General features: G+C 44.2%; 1 pseudogene; it reads left to right on the plus strand.

The window, feature by feature from the left end:
* Positions 1-20,714, plus strand: part of LOC115163466 (arginyl-tRNA--protein transferase 1-like) — a 174,578-nt pseudogene that overhangs the window by 66,675 nt on the left and 87,189 nt on the right.

Raw genomic sequence — 20,714 nt, forward strand, 5'->3', positions numbered from 1 at the left:
TCTCTGCTGCAGCACGGCAAGCGGTTAATCAATTAATCAAATGGCCACCCGGAATCTTTACATTGACACCCCCCCCCCCACTCGCTGTTTATTATCTATGCATAGTCACTTTACCCCTACCTACATGTACATACAAATTACCTCGACTAACCTGTACTTCCGGACACATGACTTGGTATCGGTACCCCCTGTATATAGCCTTGTTATTGTTATTTTTCACTTTTTGTTTAGTAAATATTTTCTTAACTCTATTTCTTGAACTGCATCTTTGTTAAGGGCTTGTATGTAAGCATTTCATGGTAAGGTTGACACCTGTTGTATTCGGCGCATGTGTCAAATAAAATTTGATTTGATTTAAAATAGCTAATTTTATGGGTTAGACGGTTGGAGACACACACTGTGTCCCCTTCAGTGCCCTGTGGTCCCCCTCCAGCCTCTCTTGATGAAGATCGTTAGCCTATATAGGAAACAAGCTTTTATCACCTCAAGGCTGGCATCCAGACTCACTCTATTACACACACTGTCATGTGTGCTCCCTCTCCGGCCTCTAGGTCACCAGGCTGCTCGTTATGGCGCACACTTGTCACCATCGTTACAAGCACCTGTGCGTCATCAGACTCACCTGGACTCCATCACTTCCCTGATTACCTTCCTTATCTATCTATCCGTCACTCCCTTTGGTTCCTTCCCCAGGCGTTATTGTTTCTGTTCCAGTGTTAAGTCTGTGCGTTGTTCGTGTTTCTTGTTTTGTTTCATGTTGCGTTTATTAATTAAAAACACTTGCTTCCCGACTCTCAGCGCACATCGTTACACACACACACACACACACACACACACACACACACACACACACACACACACACACACACACACACACACACACACACACACGCGCCCTTGCTTTGTTGCCCCTATTGGGTCACCACTTCTTATCTGGCTGCTGCCCCTCCCCCATTTACACAGACCCCCCCATGCATCCCTACACAGTATGTAATTACATGATGTAATTACCAATGCCATTTGATTGAAGTTATCACGCTCTTGCTAAACCAGTGGCGCATAATAGTGACGTATGTATGACGTATTGCCAGTGGCAATTTAAACAAATAATTATCCACACTCAAGGTTTACCCTCAAAAGAACCCCCCCCACCACATACATACACACACCAATATTGAGGCTAGTCAGGGCTCTCATAGTTTTTGTGTTTATCCCATCCCACTATTAAAGGTACTTTGTGCTGAAACAATCTAAGGCTAATTAGCATCAGCTGTAATCTGCTCCTCCATGTGTGTGTTTGTGGACTCATCAGAGCGCCTGCATGTTGTAAACAAACACCAGGGTTGAGTTCTAAATGGAACCTATTACCTAAACAAAAAAAGAAAGCCCTTTTTCAAGATCCTGTCTTTCAAAGATAATTTGTAAAAATCCAAATAACTTCAAAGATTTTCATTGTAAAGGGTTTAAACACTGTTTCCCATGCTTGTTCAATGAACCATTAATGAACATGTTAAGACACTAACAGCTTACAGATGGTAGGCAATTAAGGTCACAGTTATGAAAACTTAGGACACTAAAGAGGCCTTTATACTGGCTCTGAAAAACACCAAAAGAAAGATGCCCAGGGTCCCTGCTCATCTGCGTGAACGTGCCTTAGGCATGTTGCAAGGAGGCATGAGGACTGCAGATGTGGCCAGGGCAATAAATTACAATGTCCGTACTGTGAGACACCTAAGACAGCGCTACAGGGAGACAGGACGGACAGCTGATCGTCCTCGCAGTGGCAGACCACGTGTAACAACAGCTGCACAGGATCGGTACATCCGAACATCACAACTGCGGGACAGGTACAGGATGGCAACAACTGCCAGAGTTACACCAGGAACGCACAATCCCTCCATCAGTGCTCAGACTGTCCGCAATAGGCTGAGAGAGGCTGGACTGAGGGCTTGTAGGCCTGTTGTAAGGCAGGTCCTCACCAGACATCACCGGCAACAACGTCACCTATGGGCACACACCCACCGTTGCTGGACAAGACAGGACTGGCAAAAGTGCTCTTCACTGACAGGTCACGGTTTTGTCTCACCAGGGGTGATGGTCGTTTTCACGTTTATTGTCGAAGGAATAAGCGTTACACCGAGGCCTGCACTCTGGAGCGGAATTGATTTGGAGGTGGAGGGTCCGTCATGGTCTGGGGCGGTGTGTCACAGCATCATCGGACTGAGCTTGTTGTCATTGCAGGCAATCTCAACGCTGTGCGTTACAGCGAAGACATCCTCCTCCCTCATGTGGTACCCTTCCTGCAGGCTCATCCTGACATGACACTCCAGCATGACAATGCCACCAGTCATACTGCTCGTTCTGTGCGTGATTTCCTGCAAGACAGGAATGTCAGTGTTCTGCCATGGCCAGAGAAGAGCCCGGATCTCAATCCCATTCAGCGTGTCAGGGACCTGTTGGATCGGAGGGTGAGGGCTAGGGCCATTCCCCCCAGAAATGTCCGGGAACTTGCAGGTGCCTTGGTGGAAGAGTGGGGTAACATCTCACATCAAGAACTGGCAAATCTGGTGTAGTCCATGAGGAGGAGATGCACTGCAGTACTTAATGCAGCTGGTGGCCACACCAGATGCTGACTGTTACTTTTGATTTTGACCCCCCATTTGTTCAGGGACACATTATCCCATTTCTGTTAGTCACATGTCTGTGGAACTTGTTCACTTTATGTCTCAGTTGTTGAATCTTATGTTCATACAAATATTTACACATGTTAAGTTTGCTGAAAATAAACGCAGTTGACAGTAAGAGGACGTTTTATATAGTGCACTGCATACATACTATAGGACTTGGTCAAAAGTAGTGCTCTACACAAAAAAACAATATGGAGTTTGGGATGCAACTCAGCTCTGAGCAGCGCAATACATCCCTACCTAAGAGTGCCTCCATTACCGTGTGTGTGTGTGTGTGTATGCGTGTTGGCTCACATAACCTGTGGTATATTTATACAGTGAGCAATGCAGATATTTAGATTTTGTGTTACACAGCCTTGGATGACTCCACTGCCGCTATGGTTAGGGCTGGCACAATTTCTTACAAACATCACCCAAAGCAAACCCACACTTATTTCTCCGAAAAGTGAAAGTATACCTGGGAGGGGAGTCTACCTGGTAGTAGTTGTAGGTTTTTATACGGTACCCAAGACCAGTCTGAGATTTTGTTTGACCGTAAGTAAAGAAAGCCTACTGGATCAATACTGCAAAGCGTGATTAATTGAATATAGCCATCACAGTTTTACTCCCTACTAGACCTAGAGAGGAGAACGATGGGGAGAAGAGGAAAGGGAGAGTTTGGGGGCCCATCTGAAAGTGATTTAGGCCCCTTTTGAAGAATCAGAGGCAGTTTAGCATTTAGCCGTGTTGAATGTTTCGATTGTTGTCACAGCAAGGACACAGCCATTATGCTGTTCTGGGAGTTGACATGCAGAGTGAGGCAAGATCTGCTCTAACAGGTCTCTGCTGCATAAACACACAAGCGTGTGCGCACACACACAAGCACACACACACACACACACACACGTATGAGCGTTAGGGCTGACCCTATTTAGTCGACTGGTCGATTGTTTGGTCGACAGGCTTTTGGCCGACCGAGATTTCTTAAATCGAGCCTTCGCAAAAAAAAAATGTTTATCGTGCACATGGCACCTATCTGATTCACACTGGTCTCAGTTCAGTGAACTAATCCATTGGTTATATTATTTCAAAATAATGGTGCAACACTAATTAATCTAATATTATTTTATTACATATGCGTTTTCTCCTGCGTTGGATACAGTCGCTGCCCACGGTTCTGAAACATAATCTTCAGTGCGCCATAGAATTGGAGCCTGTTGCTATGTGCATAATAACAAAGTTAACCAGCGTATTGCAATTGAGCCATTTCACAGATTTGGCTGTTTTTAATCTTTGCTATGCTGTAATAAAGGCTTTATAAAAAAAATCTCTAGAACAGACTGGTATTACTTAGTGTTTACAATATTCTTCTGCCTGTTTGTAAATGTAATCTAACAGCACCTGTTTTTTCACAGATAATATGCACACAGCTCTCGCTCCTATACCCTCCTTTTTCTTGATCTCGTTGTTATTACAATTATTATTATGATCATCATTATAATAATAAGTAATGTTGTTATCATTAGTAGGCTTTGTATAATAGCTTTGTATAACCACCATCAAGCTGTAGGCCTAAGAGCTCGTCCTGTTTAGTCTTAATACCGTAACTTACTTGGGCCTATATTTCAATATATAGACTACTGTATCAATCATTAATTTATTTGTTCATGCCATCACACAGCATATGAGACATTAATGCTTTGAAGCATTTTATCAAGAAGCATTTTAGTTTTAAAATTAAATAACAGAGGGCGCTTTGAATAATTAGCCTAAACAATAGATACGTTTCAATTCACAAATGCATGCAACTGTTTTTAGTCTGCTGTAATAGAGGCTTTATATTTTTTTTTGTTTTGTTAGAACAGACTCCATGGTACACTTATTTGTTTAGTGTTTACACTGTTCCAAATGGTCAGGAATAAAGTATTTTATTGTAATCTAACAGCAACTGTTTAGCATACATAATACTCACGCAATGCTTGTTCCTATACCCTATGTAACGGTTGTCGTCGGATAAAGCAGACCAAGACGCAGCGGGGAAATATGCACTCATCTTCTTTTTTATTTAGTTGGCAAAGAAGGTGAAACCAAAAATAAACAAGTACACAAAAAGAAACAATGACGAATAACAGTCCTGTAAGGCTTGAAGCTATACACAGAAACAATCTCCCACAAAACACAAACAAAACACATACCTATATATAGGACTCTCAATCAGAGGCAACTAAAAACACCTGCCTCCAATTGAGAGTCCAACACCCAATTACCTAGACATAGAAATACTAAACTAGAGAGAACATAGAACATAACCCGGAAATAATAAATCAAACACCCTTCTAAACAAACCACCACCCCGAACCACATAAAACAAATACCCCCTGTCACGTCCTGACCAAACTACAACACAAATAACCCCTATTACTGGTCAGGACATGACACCCTACTTGATGTTCAGTCATTTCAACAACTAAGTAAAATGTCTTCCCCAGATCTGAATTCCCCTTTCCCTCCTGGGCAACCAATAAACAATCGCCCGTTTCGAGTTTCTTTTTCACTTCCTCCACATCCATTTTCCTGACACATGTTACTGTGTTCCGAGTTTGTAATAACCAATTTATTGATGTGATTATGATGGGCTATAGGTCAGGCCCTATTGGTCACGTGCATGCAATACTTACATTGTTCACGTAAAAAGAGCAAGGGTTGAGGGAAAACGGAAGGATTTCGGTAACAGAACTTTTCAGTCAGAAACAAAATTGCTCAATAAACATTTGCTGTGGTGCCTTTTCGCTGCAGTAGGGTGGAGAGCGAGACAACGTGCGCCAGTCACACAGGCACTCGCTGGCATTTTTTTAACACAGTGTAACCATTGGGCTCTTTCTTGAGTCATTTGTGTGTCTTAATTATTTAATCAAACAGTGTGCTTAAAGCATCAGACAAGCTCAGTGCATATGTAGTTAATTTTATTAAAACACATAGCGTGTGTGTCTATGGAAAAATACGTTTAAACATTCTGACCAATCGATTGGTCGAAGAACAGGATGACTCTCGGCCGACCAAGATTTTCTTTAGTCTGGGACAGCTCTAATGAGCATGCACACGTACCAAAAGTAAATACACAGACTCAACCATTCACTGACAGACTTACTCAGACACACTCAGAGGGGGTAAGAAAACGTCCTCACACACATATGGAGACTCACGCTCTCACTTCTTACTAAATTCTAAATGACATTGGGCTCTGACAAAGCCTCCAGTGTTTGCGGCGAGAGCCTGTGCCAAGAAAGTAACTGGCTGTATGCCTCCCGCTGCTCAGCTAGAGGCCCTAGAGGTAGCTAGTACAGCCATCAACCAGACCTCCCAATTCCAACGCTGCTCTCCCAGCTAAACACTCTCCATTTTACCCCCAGCCTCCCTCTCTTCCACCTGCCAGGCCTCAAAACGAATGTCTGCACAATGCTAGTCCTCTCTCATTCTAATCTCTGTTCACCACACACACACACACACACAAAACAGCCACTTTTTAGCCCACACAGTGAATGGATACCCCCTCTCCCCATCTCCAATGCTCTGTCGTGTCACCCAGGTAATCAGCAAGTGTTTAGTAACAAAGCAGCCCAGAGCTGGGGCGACAGCCTTTGTTTTTTACCAGCTCCACTTAGAACAGCTCCACTAAGGGGTATGGGAAGAATGTGGAGCCCAGTAGTGGTGGCTCTCTGGGTCTGGTAGCAATGGGGTGGTGGGGCCCCCGCAGGTCCAAGTGTGGGTGGAGAGGATTGGGGAAAGGGGGTTTAATATGTAGACAGGTTTAATTGTGTCAGTTGGTGCTGGGCAGTGGCCAAGCGGCATTCTGGGGGTTTTCAGGCTGTTGGATGGTTAGATTAGCAACGGCAGTTCTCCCGGTGTTGTGATAACGAGTGCCATGTTTGACGGGCCTGACAGGGCCCAGATGGGCCGTGGGGACAGAGATGGGTCCCCCCCAGGTTTAATATGCCCCAGCCCCACTAGATATATGACGTCTTTGTGATATAAAGCAGTTAAGCCAGTTGATTGAAAAACCCAGTGTGCAGATGGGTGAGAAAAAAAAAATCTGTTATGTATTAAATGAGAGTTGTATCACACACACAGGAGAAAGCTTGGCCACATTCCATCCCCTCGCAAGAATTTTGCTCATGCAGGGTATTTTATTTTATTAAAAAAGACACCGCGCCGTCCCCCCTCCAGCCTGATCCCTGTCCACATTTGGGAGCCATTAGCGGATGGGGCTACTGTACACCCGTTCATAGTACACGTGTGGGGCCTGGGTAACAGCCTGGTCTGTGTGTGTGTGTGTGTGTGTGTGTGTATGTGAGAGAGAAATAGAGTGAGAGAACAGGCCTGCTAATGCTTTAACGGAAGGGACTCATACCATTTTCTCACTTGATCAATTACATTTATGCAGTTTGTACGTATGCTAAAGGCTAGAGCTGCTGCTTTCAAGGAGCGGGACGCTGTAACAATGCCTCCTAGTGGGGGGGGGGGGTGTAGGAATCAGGAGCAGGAGATTAAGAAGTTCCAGTGGCACAACGTTTAATAAGGCAGTCCTGAACTCACAATACAAACAAGTGGGAAAAACACGCACAAACGTAGTCGCCACCCACAGGGAATAAATCGCACACACGGAGGAGAAACCTCGACTCCAAAAACAAAGTATCGAAAGCACACGGTAAGATTAATCGAAAATAAATCGAAACGCCGTGGTGCAGGCATGCACCCCTAACATGCAATACACACAAATAATCCCGCACAAAGCCTAGCATGCAGCGGTGTGTATATAAACCCACTGAAATCAACTTAATTGAACACAGGTGTGAAAAAACAGACAGACACAAACGAAAAGGAAAATGGGATCGGTGGCAGCTAGTAGGCCGGCGACAACGACCACCGAGCACCGCCCGAACAGGGAGAGGAGTCACCTTCGGTGGAAGTCGTGACAGACGCTTATAAGAAATTCTGCTATGCCCTCCGACGAAACATTAAACAAGCAAAGCGTCAATACATGACTCGGATCGAACTCTGCTACAAATCCTCAATGTGGCAGGGCTTGCAAACTATCACAGATTACAAAGGGAAACCCAGCCAAGAGCTGCCCACTGACGCGAGTCTACCAGATGGGCTAAATGCCTTCCATGCTCGCTTCGAGGCAAGCAACACTGAACCATGTGTAAGAGCACCAACTCTTCCAGACGACTGTGTTTACGCTCTCCGTAGCCGATGTGAGTAAGACCTTTAAACAGGTTAAGATTCACAAGGAGGGCCTCCCCGAGTGGTGCAGCAGTCTAAGGCACAGCATCGCAGTGCTAGCTGCATTACTACAGATCCTGGTTCGATACCAGGTTGTGTCGCAGCCGGCCTGCCACCGGGAGACCCATGAGGCGACACACAATTGGCCCAGCATCGTCCTGGTTAGGGGAGGGTTTGGCCAGCCGGGATGTCCTTGTCCCATCGCACTCTAGCAACTCCTGTGGCGGGCCGGGCGAGACTGAACTACCAATTTGGATATGACGAAATTGGGGAGAAAAAGGGGGTAAAATAAAGATTCACAAGAAGGATTACCAGGTTGCATACTCAGAACATTCACTGACCAGCTAGCAATTGTCTTCCTGACCCATTTCTTCCTGACACAGTCTGTAATACCTACATGTTTCAAGCAGACCACCATAGTCCCTGTGCCAAAGTATGCCAAGGTAACCTGTCTAAATGACTACCGCCCTGTAGCTCTCACATCTATAGCCATGAAATGCTTTGAAAGGCTGGTCATGGCTCACATCAACATCACCTGCACAGAAACCCTAGACCCACTCTAATTTGCATACCGCCCTAACAGATTCACAGATGATGCCATCTCTATTGCACTCCACACTGCCCTTTCCCACCTGGACAAAAGGAACACCTACGTGATAATGCTGTTCATAGACGGCATCTCAGCGTTCAACACCATAGTTCCCTCCAAGCTCATCACTAAGCTAATGTCCCTGGGACTGAACACCTCCCTCTGCAACTGGATCCTGGACTTCCTTTTGGGTCGTCCCCAGGTAGTGAGGGTAGGCAACAACACATCCCCCACGCTGACCTCAACATGGGGGGGGGGGCCTCAGGAGTGCGTGCTTAGGCCCCTCCTGTACTCTCTATTTACCTAGGATTGCGAGGCCGCTCACGACTCCAAACAAATCACATTTTATTAGCCACATGCGGCGAATACAACAGGACCTTACAGTGAAATGCTTACTTATGAGCCCCTAACCAACAATGCAGTTTAAAAAATACAGATAAGAATATGAAATTAAAGAGCAGCAGTAAAATAACAATAGTGAGACTATATACAGCGGGGTACCGATACAGAGTTGATGTGCTGGGGCACCGGTTAGTTGAGGTATATGTACATGTACAGTAGCTAGAGTTGTTAAAGCGACTATGCATAGATGATAACAACAGAGAGTAGTAGCGACGTAAAAGGGGGGGGGGCAATGCAAATAGTCTGGGTAGCCATTTGATTAGGTGTTGAGGAGTCTTATGGCTTGGGGGTAGAAGCTGTTTAAAAGCCTCTTGGACCTAGACTTGGTGCTCCGGTACCACTTGCTGTGCAGTAGCAGAGAGAACGGTCTATGACAAGGGTGGCTGGAGTCTTTGACAATTTTTAGGGCCTTCCTCTGACACCGCCTAGTATAGAGGACCTGGATGGCAGGAAGCTTGGCCCCAGTGATGTACTGGGCCGTTCACCATCAAGTTTGTTGATGACAGGACGGTGGTGGGCCTGATCACCAATGACGATGAGAGAGCCTATAGGGAGGTGGTGAGAGACCTGGCAGTGTGGTGCCAGGACAACAACCTCTCCCTCAACGTGGGCAAGAGAAAGGAGCTTATCGTGGACTACAGGAAATGGAGGGCCGAACATGCCCCGATTCACATTGACAGGACTGTAGTGGAGACGGTCGAAAGCATCAAGTTCCTCCACATTTCGAAGGACTCATCATGGTCCTCACACACCAACACAGTCATAAAGAGGACACGACAACACCTCTTCCCACTCAGGAGGCTGACATTTTTTTGGCATGGGCCCTCAGATCCTCAAAGTGAAACACCTGCACAATTGAGAGCATCTTCACTGACTGCATCACCACTTGGTATGGCAACTGCTCTTAATCCGATTGCAAGGCACTAGAGGGTAGTGCATATGGTAGTGCATCACTGGGGTCAAACTCCCTGCCATCCAGGACCTCTAGACCAGGCGGTGTCAGAGAAATGCCCTAAAAAATGTTGAAGCCTCCAGCCACCCAAGTCATACTGTTCTCTCTGCTACCGCACGGCAAATGGTACCAGAGCGTGAGGTCTGGGACCAAAAGGCTCCTGAACAGCTTCTACCTCCAAGCCATAAGACTGCTAAATAGTTAATCAAATAGCTACCTGGACTATCTGTATTGATCCTTTTTGCACTAACTCTTTTTGACTATGCATCCGAACTGGTCTCTACCCACACACTCACACATAACACGTACACACAGGCACACATTCGCCACATACACACTTCCACATTCATCACATATGCTGCTGCTACTGTCTATTCAGAAAGTATTCAGACCCCTTGACTCTTTCCACATTTTGTTACGTTACAGCCTTATTCTAAACACACAATACCCCATAATAACAAAGCAAAAACAGATTTTTTGAAATTTGTGGAAATGTATTAAAAATATTAAAATCACATTTGCATAAGAATTCAGACCCTTTACTCAGTACTTTGTTGAAGCACCTATGGCAGCGATTACAGCCTCGAGCCTTCTTGGGTATGACGCTACAAGCTTGGCACACCTGTATTTGAGGAGTTTCTCCCATTCTTCTCTGCAGATCCTCTCAAGCTCTGTTAGGTTGGATGGGGAATGTCTCTGCACTGCTATTTTCAGGTCTCTCAAGAGATGTTAGATCGGGTTCAAGTCCGGGCTCTGGGAGGGTCACTCAAGGACATTCTGAGACTTGTCCCGAAGGCACTGCTGCATTTCCTTGGCTGTGTGCTTAGGGTCATTGTCCTGTTGGAAGGTGAACCTTCGCCACAGTCTGAGGTCCTGAGTGCTCTGGAGCAGGTTTTCATCAAGGATCTCTGTACATTGCTCTGTTCATCTTTCCCTCGATCCTGACAAGTCTCCCAGTCCCTGCCACTGGAAAACATCCCCACAGCATGATGTTGCCACCACCATGCTTCACTGTGCCAGGTTTCCTCCAGACGTGACGCTTGGCATTCAGGCCAAAGAGTTCAGTCTTGGTTTCATCAGACCAGAAAAGCTTGTTTCTCATAGTCAGTCCTTCAGGTGCCTTTTGGCAAACTCCAAGCTGGCTGTCATGTGCCTTTTACTGAAGAGTGGCTTCCATCTGGCCACTCTACCATAAAGGCCTAATTGGTGGAGTGCTGCAGAGATGGTTTTCCTTCTAGAAGGTTCTCCCATCTCCACAGAGGAACTCTGGTGCTCTGTCAGTGACCATCGAGTTCTTGGTCACCTCCCCAACCAAGGACCTTCTCGGCGGTCAGCTCGAGGAAGGGTCTTGGTGGGTCCAAACTTCTTCTATTTAAGAATGATGGAGGCCACTGTGTTCTTGGGAACCTTCCCTGCTGCAGACATATTTATGTACCCTTCCCCAGATTCTGTACCTCGACACAATCCTGTCTCAGAGCTCTACAGACAATTTCTTCAACCTCATGGCTTGGTTTTTGCTCTGACATGCACTGTCAACTTTGAGACCTTATATAGACAGGTGTGTGCCTTTCCAAATCATGTCCAATCAATTGAATTTACCACAGGTGGACTCCAATCAAGTCGTAAAAAAAATTCAAGGATGATCATTGGAAACAGGATGCACCTGAGTTTAATTTCAAGTCTCATAGCAGTGTCTAAATAATAAGTTATTTCAGATTTTTTATTTTTGATATATTTGAAAAACGTTATAACCTGTTTTCGCTTTGTCACTCTGTATTGTGTGTAGATTGAGGAAAATGTTTTATTTAATCAGCTTTTGAATAAGGCTGTAACTTTCTGAATACTTTCCGAATGCGCTGTTTCTTGTTGCCTAGTCACTTTACCCCTACCTATATATACAGATCTACTCCAATTTCCTTGTAACCCTGCACATCGACTCAGCACTGGTACCCCAAGTATATAGTCAAGCTATCATTGTTAATTGTGTATTTATTCCTTGTGTTACTATTTTTTCCCTATTGTTTTTATTGTATTCTGAATTGTTAGGGTCTGTAAGTAAGCATTTCACTGTTAGTTTACATCTGTTATTTTTATTTGATATATAACCTCCATCCATCTCTCTCTCCCCCCTCCCTCTCTTTTAATCTGTCTCCCTCCATCCATCTCCCTTTCTCTCCCACACACCAGGCGGAGACGCCTACGGACGGTCCTGAGGTGGGCTACGGTTCCTTCCACCAGCAGTACTGGCTGGACGGCCACATTGTGGCGGTTGGGGTGGTGGACATCCTGCCCATCTGCGTGTCCTCCATCTACCTGTACTACCACCCCGACTTTGCCTCTCTATCGCTGGGCTCCTACTCTGCACTCAGGTCAGTGGAGATCTAGCTGTGGATCTATCTCCACATCTGGCAGTGCTCTTTTCTTTTTTCCCCAGCTCTCTCTTCCCTTTCTGCCTGATTTGTCACTCCTCTCCTTGTCTCTTTCTGTTATTGGGAGACATGTTCACATTGCCTAAGCAAGTGAAATAGATAAACAAAAGAGAAGTAAACAATAAAAATCAACAGTAAACATTATACTCACAAAAGTTCCAAAGGAATAGAGACATTTAGTTAAAGTACAAAACTGAAAAAAAATAAACATAAATATGGGTTGTATTTACAATGGTGTTTGTTCTTCACTCCTTGGCAGGAGATTAGGAAGTGCAGCTCAGTTTCCACATCATTTTGTGGGCAATGTGCACATAGGCTGCCGAAGAAAAGACAGGCTTTCTCAATAGCAAGGCTATGCTCACTGAGTCTGTACATACTGAAAGCTTTCCTTAAGTTTTGGTCAGTCACGGTGGTCAGGTATTCTCTCACTGTGTACTCTGTTTAGGGCCAAATAGCATTCTAGTTTGCTCAGTATTTTTGTTGATTCTTTCCAATGTGTCAAGTAATTATCTTTTTGTTTTCTCATGATTTGGTTGGGTCGAATTGTGTTTCTGTCCTGGGGCTCTGTGTAGTCTGTTTGTGTTTGTGAGCAGAGCCCCAGGACCAGCTTGCTTAGGGGACTCTTCTCCAGGTTCATCTCTCTGTAGGTGATGGCTATGTTATGAAAGGTTTGGGAATTGCTTCTTTTTAGGTAGTTGTAGAATTTTAACGTCTCTTTTCTGGATTTTGATCATTAGCGTGTATCGGCCTAATTCTGCTCTGCCTGCATTATTTTGTGTTTTATGTTGTAAACAGGGGATATTTTTGCATAATTCTGCATGCAGAGTCTCAATTGTGTGTTTGTCCCATTTCGTGAATTCTTGGTTGGTGAGTGGACCCTAGACCTCACAACCTTAAAGTGGAATGGGTTCTATAACTGATTCAAGTATTTTTTTTGCCAGATCCTAATTGGCATGCCGAATGTTATGTTCATTTTGATGGCATAGAAGGCCTTTCTTGCCTTCTCTCTGATCATTCACAGCTTTGTGGACGTTACCACTCTCTCTCTTTCCCTTCTCACCCACTCCTATGTTTTTCCTCATCATCCCTGATCCCCATTTCTCTCTTCTTTATTCCCTCTTTTCTCCTTCTTCCCCATTTACCCTCTCTCTGTTTCTCAGTCTATCGCTCTCTTGAGGTAATACCTGACTAGGTAGGTAAATACTCCTCTCATCTGTCATGATGCAGTTTGTGCACTCACTCACCCACACACACACACACACGCAAGCACACACACACACACACTCACTGCACACACACATTGCCGCTTCCTGTAAAGTGTAACCCAATAATGTGAGAAAGCTTTTAAAAACTATTTCTGCATACAGTGGTTCTTCCTTTAAAAGTTGCATCATACCGCAGCACAGCTTGCGGGCTACAGCAAAATTCTATGGCACGTTATTTAAGTGTCAGCCATTGTTGCCACTAATGGTAGTTAGTGCTAATTTGCCCACCAGAAGGCATCTTTGAGAAGCTAAGTTATTGAAATGACATGGAGATGTAGGCCTAAACGTCAAAGGGAGCCTTGAATAGAACAGACTATGTGGGATTAGGTTTTAAAAATGTAGCTTAATTAATTATGTTTTTTATATTCCAAGAAAAATGAAAATGCAGTTTGTACTGTAGCCAATGTACTGTAGGCCTAAGGGTTTCCATTATGAAAATATGGCACTGTACAACGTGTTTCTTTTCCAAGAAAACGAAAATGCATTTGTTACTTTAGCTGTTTTAGCATAACTTACTTATTAGCATGAAGACCTACTTAAATATACAGTATATCAATCAATCACTCATTCATTTGTGCATGTCATCACACAGCCTTCTACGCAGAGTTGCAAAGAAAAAGCCATATCTCAGACTGGCCAATAAAAATAAAAGATTAGGATGGGCAAAAGAACAAAGACACTGAACAGAGGAAGTAAGCCTAGAAGGTCAGCATCCCGGAGTTGCCTCTTTACTGTTGACGTTGAGACCGGTGTTTTGTGGGTACTATTTAATGAAGCTGCCAGTTGAGGACTTGTGAGGTGTCTGTTTCTCAAACTAGACACCGTAATGTACTTGTCCTCTTGCTCAGTTGTGAACCGGGGCCTCCCACTCCTCTTTCTATTCTGGTTAGAGCCTGATTGCGCTGATCTGTAAAGGGGATAGTACAGAGCGTTGCACGAGATCTTCAGTTTCTTGACAATTTCTCGCATTGGATAGCCTTAATTTCTCAGAACAAGAATAGACTGACAAGTTTCTGAAGAAAGTGCTTTGTTTCTGGCCATTGTGAGCCTGTAATCAAACCCACAAATGCTGATGCTCCAGATACTCAACTAGTCTAAGGAAGCCCAGTTTTATTGCTTCTTTAATCAGAACAACAGTTTTCAGCTGTGCTAACATAATTGCAAAAGGGCTTTCTAATAATCAATTAGCCTTTTAAAATTTTAAACTTGGATTAGCTAACACAACATGCCATTGGAACACAAGAGTGATGGTTGCTGATAATGGGCCTCTACACCTATGTAGATATTCCATTAAAAATCTGCCGTTTCCAGCTACAATAGTCATTTACAACATTAATAATCTCTTCATTGTATTTCTGATCAATTTGATGTTATTTTAATGGACAAAAAATTTACTTTTCTTTCAAAAACAAGGACATTTCTAAGTGACCCAAAACTTTTCAACGGTAGTGTATATACTGTATTTTACACTATTCTACTGTATCTTAGTCACTTTAATGTTTACACATCTTGCATTACTCATCTCGTATGTATATACTGTATTCTATATTATTCTACTGTATCTTAGTCCATGCCACTCTGACATCGTTCGTCCACATATGTATATATTAATTCCATTCTTTATTTAGATTTGAGTGTATTGGGTACATGTTGTGAAATTGTTAGATATGACTTGTTAGATATTACTGCACTGTCGGAGCCAGAAGCACAAGCATTTTGCTACACCCGCAATAACATCTGCTAAACGTGTATGTGACCAATAAAATTTGATTTGATTTTATAGCCTAAAGGAGGCCCTGGAAAAGCCGACCAGTGCTATGGAAAAAAAAAACTCCATGTTGTTTACATACACCACCTAGTTGTTTGATTTCACTTCATAAGACTTCCTCTGTCAAAAAATAAATGTTTCTACTCTGCGCCATATATTCTGAAGTGTCTGTGTGTGTGTGTGTGTGTGTGTGTGTGTGTGGGGGGGGGGATATATATAGAAGGGATAGTGTGTGTGTGTGTTGAGGTCTTGGGGTGTTCCATCGGGAGTGTGTTTAGGTGTGATTCTGTATTAACAACAGGAGAGGGGGATGTTGAGAGGTTCCCCTGATGAGAGGCACCAAGAAGAAGGGGAGAGGGGGATAAAGAGGGATTGGAGGAGTGGACATTGTTCCTGAGGCACTGTTGTCCAAAAGGCAGCTGGTGTCCGGCATTGGGGTGATTTTGTGTGTGGGCGTGTGCGTGCATACACAAGTGTGTGTGTGTGTGTGTGTGTGTGTGTGTGTGAGTACATGCGTGTAACTGTATTAGTGAAAATGTGTGATTATGTTGAATTTGGTTTTGTAAAAAATAAATGTTGTTTTGTGTGTCTAGGTCTGGGCTTTGTTTGTTTATTTATGGGTTAAAGTCTCTCTGGACTGAGTGTTTGCATGAGTGCATGTGCATGGGTGGGTGCACATTTGTGTGCATTTGTGCTTAGCCCTGCACAGTTAGGTCCTCGGTCTGAGCTGAAGCTCAGCACTGCAGGGTGCATTAATATGTAGCAGGGCTCTGTGTAGAGAGAGAGAGAGAGAGAGAGAGAGAGAGAGAGAGAGAGAGAGAGAGAGAGAGAGAGAAGCGGGGGCCTAGATAATTGGCTTGTTTTGGAGTGTCAGATCGCTGAAGAGGGGATAGTGGCGGACTCAAGCTGCTGCCACGGGGGTTAGGGGGGGTGTGGAGGGGGGCACTTTTTGTGAACGGGCCCCTTACCTCTCCTGATCCTCCCCATTCAACCCCCGGTCAGCCTTTGTGGTGAGGGGATGGGAACCCAGGAACCTGGCAGCTAACCGGCTGACCTTCTCGCACCTCTCTCCTAGCCCCCTTTCTCTCGCCACCCCCCACCCCCTTTTCACCTTCTCATCCCCCCTAGACTTTATATTCTTCTTTCACTCTGTTTGGGTCTCTGTGTGCACCCCCTTTTTATTTCCCAGTGCATCTATTTTATTTAACTTTTTTTCCGCTCTTGAGAAAAGTTGAAGAAAAGAAGCTCTCACCCTTCATTTAAGAGGGTGAAAGAAAAAGGGATGGAAGGAAGAGTGAAACAAAAGGCGGAGAAGAGGAGTGGAATTTAGTTATGGAAAAGTGAAGGAAATAGAAGCGAGAGAGAAAACGAGGGAGGAAAATAGGCTTAAAATAAAAGGATGCAATAAATGAAAGAACGATAAAGTAAATAAATAAACCGAGACATTTATTGTATTAGGGGATGTTTTATAAAAATCTCCCAATGATTTAGTCTTTGTAAACATGCTCCTTTGCCTTATTGTCTACCTCCCCACTCTCAACATTTCAATGGCTTTAGAAGGCAAGGCAATGTTTTTGACCAATGAAATGTGAACACTGGAGAAACTAACTGCATTCTTTAATATAGTCATTGGCTGCTTCCCAAATGGCACCCCAGGGGCCCTGTCCACTCTGACTGCTTGTACTAAACTCACAGAATACAATAAAGTAGATAATAAATTGTCAATTTCTGTGAGAAACTTAAATTTATCCTGTGAAAATAGAATGCTGTTAGCCAATATTGTATCTGTTTAAACATCTCTTTTCTCCAGGGAGGTCGCCTTCACCAGGCATCTCCAGAAACAGTCCCCCAAGCTGTGCTACTACTACCTGGGCTTCTATATCCACTCCTGCCCCAAGATGCGATACAAGGTACAACATGTTTCCTTTGTCATCTAATGAAGTTCGATCCTATACTCTGCTATGCTCTACTCCACTATGTTCTACTCTATGTCCTACACCACCCTACCCAACCTTGTCCCAGTGACTTATCCAAAGCAGGAGAGAATACATCTGCATGAATGTACAGTATTCACCACCCATGGATTTTTACCACATTTTGTTGCGTTACAAAGTGGGATTGAAATAGATTTAATTGTGATTTTTTTTGTCATTGATCTACACAAAATACTCAAATGTTAAAGTGAAGAGAACATTTTACAAATGTTTACATACTATTACAAAATGTTTAAAATCTATATAGCCATTGCATAAGTATTCACCCCATTTGTTTACACAAGCCTAAATTAGTTTAGGAGTAAAAGATTGGCTTAACAAATCACGTAAGTTACATGGACTGTGTAAAAATAATAGGGATTGACATGATTATTGAATTACTACCCCTTCCTCTGTCCCCCATACATACAAATCAAATCAAATTGTATTTGTCACATGCGCCGAATACAACAGGTGTAGACCTTACAGTGAAATGTTTACTTACAAGCCCTTAACCAACAATGCAGTTTTAAGAAAAATATGTAAAAAATAGATAAGTAAAAAATAAATGTAACAAATCATTAAACAGCATCAGTAAAATAACAGTAGTGAGGCTATATACAGGGGGTACCGGTACAGAGTCAACGTGCCAGTGCACAGGTTAGTCGAGGTAACATCTGTAAAGCCCCTCAGTCAAGTATTGAATTTCAAGCACAGATTCAACTAAAAAGACTAGAAAGCCTCATAAAGAAGGGCAGTGTTTGGTAGATGGGTAACAATAACAAATCAGACATTAAATATCTGTTTAAACATGGTCAAGTTAATAATTATTCCTTGAATGATGTATTAAACCACCCAGTCACAACAAAGATAGCTGTCCTTCTGAGCTGAGCTGCAGGACAGGAAGGCAACTGCTCAGTGATGTCACCATTAGGCCATTGGTGATTTTAAAACAGCTACAGAGTTCAATGGCTGTGATGGGAGAAACGGAGGATAGGTCAACAACATTGTAGTTACTCCACAATAATGACCTAAATGACAGAGTGAAAAGAAGAATACAAATGTACAGAATACATTTTTTCCTAAACATGCATCCTGTATGCAACAAAGCACTAAAGTTATACTGCAAGAAAACACGGCAAAGGAATACAGTTTTTGGCCTAAATGCAAAGCCTTGTGTTTGCGGCAAATCCAACATGAGTTTTTCAAGAAACGGATGGAGCTAAGCACAGGCAAAATCCTAGAAGAACACCTGGTTCAATCTACTTTCCACTAGACACTGGGAGACAAATACAGCTTTCAGCAGGGCAATAACCTACAACACAAGGGCAAATATACACTGGTGTTGCTTACCAAGGGACAGTTTTGACTGAAATCTGCTTGAAAATCTATGGCAAGACTTGAAAATTGCTGTCTAGCAATGATCAACAACCAACTTGACAGAGCTTGAAGAATTTTGAAAAGAAGATTGCTCAAATATTGTACAAAGCTCTTAGACTTAACCAGAAAGAATCACAGCTGTAGTCACTGCCAAAGGTAATTCTAACGTATTGACTCAGGGGTGTTAGTACTTATGTACAGTGCATTCGGAAAATATTCAGACCCCTTCACTTTTTCCACATTTTGTTAAGTTACAGCCTTATTCTAAAATTGATGAATACATTTTTTTTATCATCAATCTACACACACTACCACATAGTGACAGAGCGAAAACAAACCCTTTGCTATGAGACTCGAAATTGAGCTTAGGTGCATCCTGTTTCCATTGATCATCCTTGAGATGTTTCTATAACTTGATTGGAGTCCACCTGTGGTAAATTCAATTGATTGGACATGATTTGGAAAGGCACACACTTGTCTATGTAAAGTCACACAGTTGACAGTGCATGTCAGAGCAAAAACCAATACATGAGGTCGAAGGAATTGTCCGTAGAGCTCCGAGACAGGATTTTGTTGAGTCACAGATCTGGGGAGCAATACCCAAAACATTCTGCATTACATTACATTTACATTTAAGTCATTTAGCAGACGCTCTTATCCAGAGCGACTTACAAATTGGTGCATTCACATTATGATATCCAGTGGAACAACCACTTTACAATAGTGCATCTAAATCTTTTAAGGGGGGAGGGGGGGTTAGAAGGATTACTTTATCATATCCCAGGTATTCCTTAAAGAGGTTTCAGGTGTCTCCGGAAGGTGGTGATTGACTCCGCTGTCCTGGCGTCGTGAGGGAGCTTATTCCACCATTGGGGTGCCAGAGCAGCGAACAGTTTGGACTGGGCTGAGCGGGAACCATGCTTCCTCAGAGGTAGGGGGGCCAGCAGGCCAGAGGTGGATGAACGCAGTGCCCTTGTTTGGGTGTAGGGCCTGATCAGAGCCTGAAGGTATGGAGGTGCCGTTCCCCTCACAGCTCCGTAGGCAAGCACCATGGTCTTGTAGCGGATGTGAGCTTCAACTGGAAGCCAGTGGAGAGAGCGGAGGAGCGGGGTGACGTGAGAGAACTTGGGAAGGTTGAACACCAGACGGGCTGCGGCGTTCTGGATGAGTTGTAGGGGTTTAATGGTACAGGCAGGGAGCCCAGCCAACAGCGAGTTGCAGTAATCCAGACGGGAGATGACAAGTGCCTGGATTAGGACCTGCGTCGCTTCCTGTGTGAGGCAGGGTCGTACTCTGCGAATGTTGTAGAGCATGAACTTACAGGATCGGGTCATCGCCTTGATGTTAGTGGAGAATGACAGGGTGTTGTCCAGGATCACGCCAAGGTTCTTAGCACTCTGGGAGGAGGACACAAGGGAGTTGTCAACCGTGATGGCGAGATCATGGAACGGGCAGTCCTTCCCCGGGAGGAAGAGCAGCTCCGTCTTGCCGAGGTTCAGCTTGAGGTGGTGATCCGTCATCCACACTGATATGTCTGCCAGACATGCAGAGATGCGATTCGCCGCCTGGTTATCAGAAGGGGGAAAGGAGAAGATTAATTGTGTGTCGTCTGCATAGCAATGATAGGAGAGACCATGTGAGGATATGACAGAGCCAAGTGACTTGGTGTATAGCGAGAATAGGAGAGGGCCTAGAACAGAGCCCTGGGGGACACCAGTGGTGAGAGCGCGTGGTGCGGAGACAGATTCTCGCCACGCCACCTGGTAGGAGCGACCTGTCAGGTAGGACGCAATCCAAGCGTGGGCCGCGCCGGAGATGCCCAACTCGGAGAGGGTGGAGAGGAGGATCTGATGGTTCACAGTATCAAAGGCAGCAGATAGGTCTAGAAGGATGAGAGCAGAGGAGAGAGAGTTAGCTTTAGCAGTGCGGAGAGCCTCCGTGACACAGAGAAGAGCAGTCTCAGTTGAATGCCCAGTCTTGAAACCTGACTGATTAGGATCAAGAAGG

Source organism: Salmo trutta, chromosome 2 (genome assembly GCF_901001165.1).
Source record: "Salmo trutta chromosome 2, fSalTru1.1, whole genome shotgun sequence".
Classification (NCBI taxonomy): Eukaryota; Metazoa; Chordata; class Actinopteri; order Salmoniformes; family Salmonidae; genus Salmo; species Salmo trutta.